Below are 3,365 nucleotides of genomic sequence, written 5' to 3'. Positions count from 1 at the left end.
TATTTTTCCTTTGAAAAGTATGGTTCCCTTCCTTGTCATTTTTGATAACTTTTTGTTGAAAGTCAATGTTGTTCAATATTAAAAAGGCTACTCCAGCTTTTTTCTTGGGAACATTTGCTTAGAATTTTGCTCCATCCTTTTACCCTGAGATACTCTGTCTCTGTCTCTAAGGTGTATGTCCTGTATGCAGCAAAAACTTGGATCCTCTTTACGTATTCAGTCTCTTAGTTTATGTCTTTTTATTGGGGAATTGTGTACATTGATGATAAGAGATATTAAATGAAAAAGACTGTTGGTTCCTGTTATTTTTGTTGGTAGAAATGTAAGTACAATGGTGTGGTTATCATCTTTTGGGTTTGTTCAAAGATTAATTCCCTACTTTTTGCTAAGGTGTAGTATCCCTCCTTGTGTTGGAAGATTCCATCTACTATCATTTGTAGGGTTGGATTTGTGGAAAGATATTGTGTACATTTGGCTTTGTAATGGAATGTCTTGGTTTCTCCATCCATGGTAATTGAAAATTTCACCAGATGTACTTGCCTGAAGATCCAGAAATGAATGCACATGCCTATGGTCACTTTGTCTGTGATAAAGGTGCTAAAACCATGAAATGAAAAAAGACAGAATTTTCAAGAAATTATGGTTCAACTGGATGTCGGCATATAGAAGAATTAATTATGTAAATAAACTCCCGAGGGTGGGACAAATAATCATCTTTTTAGATGGTGATAAAAATAAAAAAAAAAACACGAAAATTTCTTCATGTTAGAAGTCTTGGAAAATATTAGGAATTCAACGCCCATACTTAAACATAGTAAAAGCAATATTACAAAAACAAAAGCAAAAACAAAACAAAACAAGAAAAACAAACAAAAAAATAAAAAACAAAACAAAACAAAACAAAAACACAAAAAACAGTTGCCATCATCAAACTTAATGGGGAGAAACTTGACGCAATACCACAAAAATCATGAACTAGAAAGGTTGCCTAATCTCTACTTACTCCATCAATATAGTACTGGAAGTCTTATCCACAAAAAATAGACAAAAACACGAGCAAAACGGAAAAATTTAGAAAGAAAGAAGTTAAAATATCACGATTTTTAGATGATGTGATAGTATATTTGGTGACTCCAAACATTCCACCAGAGTACTCCTTCAGTTGACAAAAAAATTCAGCAAAGTGGCTGGATGTAAACTTAACTCAAACAAATCAGAAGCATTCTACTTCAAGCATAAACAGTTTGAGGGGAAATTAAGGAAATGACTGACTTCAAAATAGTCACAAATAATAAAAAATCCTCAGGTTGACTCTAAACAAGCAAGTGAAAGTTCTGTATGACAAGAACTTCAAGTCTCTGAAGAGAAATATTGAAGAAGATCTCAGAAGATGGAATAATTTCCCATGCTAATGCATGTGCAGGGTTAAATTGTAAAAATGGTCATATTGCCAAAAGCAATCAACAGATTCAAGACAATCACCATCAAAATTCCAACTCAATTCTTCACAGAGTTAGAAGGAGCAATTTGAAAATTCAGTTGGAATAACAAGAATCCAATGATAGAGAAACGTTCATCAACAATATGAGAACTTCTGGGGCAATCACTATCGATGACTTCAAGCTGTATTACAGAACAATAATAATAAAAATTGAATGGGAATGGTACAGAGACAGTCAAAAAGATCAGTGGAATATTATTGAATGCCCAGAAATGAAGGCACATACCTATGGCCACTTGATATTTGACAATGACCCGAAACCATCGAATGGAACGATCACATTTTCCACAAACGGTTCTCATTAAACTGAAGGTTAGCAAGTAGAAGAATGGAAATCAATCAATTCTTATCGCCCTGTACAAAGCTCAAGTCGAAGTGGATCAAGTATCTCCACAAGAAACATATAATCTTAAACAAATAGAAGAAAAAGTTGGGAAATTTACAGAACAGAATACCAATGGCTTTGCTTCAAGATCGAGAATTGACAAATGGGACTTCATAAACCTTTTGTAAGGCTTGGTCACTGGAATTTGGAAAAAGATAAAATCATTAGGTTAAGAAAAGATCTTTACCAATCTTCCATCTGGTAGAGGGCTAAAATCAATGTATACAAAGACTCAAGGAGATAGACTTCAGAAAATCAAATAGTCCTTTCAAAAATGGTGAATAGCACTAAACACAAGATTTCTCTACTGTGGAATATTAATATCCTTAGCCATCAGGTAAATGCAAATCAACAAATTCTAATGTAATACAGCACGCTTCTCAGAATGGCTAAGTCAAGAAATTCACAACAGATTCTGGCAATTAGGTGGAGAAAGAGGGACTCTCCTCCATTGTTGGTCAGATTGCAAGCTGGTATAACCATCTGGAAATCAGTCTGGAATTTTCTCACAAAGTTGGATATAGTACTACCTGAGGATACCACAATCCCATTTCTTTGATATATACGCAAAAGATGCTCCAACATATAAGAAGGACACATGATGCTACAGGTTGAGAGCAACCTTTCTTTTTTATAATAGCCAGAAGCTGAAAAGAAACCAGATGTCCCTCAACATAGTAATGGATAAATGAAATATTTACACACGTGTGTTCTTCTAACCTATCAAAAACAATGTTTGAATAAAATTCTTAGGATAGACCAAAAATTATCATTCTGTGTGAGGTAACCCAGTCACAAAAGAACACAAATGGTATACATTTATTGGAAGTGTGTATCAGCCCAAAAGTTTGGAATACATAAGAAAGAATTCACAGGTCATGTGAAGCCCACACAGGAAGAAGACCAAAATGCAGATGTTACATTCCTTCTTAGAAGGGATAAAAAATATTCATGGTAGGAAATTCAAGGATAAAGAGTTAAGCAGGGACTGAAGAAAGGGTCAACCAGAGACTACCCCATGTGTGGATCTATCCCATATGCAGTCACACAAACCAGTCACTATTGCTGATGCCACCAAGTCCTTGTTGACAGGAGTCAGATATGGATGTCTCCTGAGAGACTCTGACAGAACCCTGCTGACACTGGTGAGGATGATTGTAGCTAAACATTGGATTGAACAAGGGGGTTCAATGAAGTTGTTAGAGAGTGTACTTAATGAGCTGAAGGGGTTTGCAAAACCCCAGGAAGAACAACAATATCAACCAACCAGACACACCAGAAATTCGAGGGATTAACCCACCCACTAGTGAGTACAGATTGAGGGACCCATGACTCCAGCCACATACGTGGCAGAGGATTGCTTGTTCAAACATCATTGAAAGGAAAACCCCTTAATCCTGTGAAGGCTTGTATCCCCGATGTAGGGTAGTGCCAGAGAATTGAGGTTGAAGTTGATTGGTGGGAATTTGAACATCCTCA

This window comes from Rattus norvegicus, chromosome 11 (assembly GCF_036323735.1).
Source record: "Rattus norvegicus strain BN/NHsdMcwi chromosome 11, GRCr8, whole genome shotgun sequence".
In the NCBI taxonomy this organism is placed as follows: domain Eukaryota; kingdom Metazoa; phylum Chordata; class Mammalia; order Rodentia; family Muridae; genus Rattus; species Rattus norvegicus.
Note: the sequence above shows the minus strand (reverse complement) of the source record.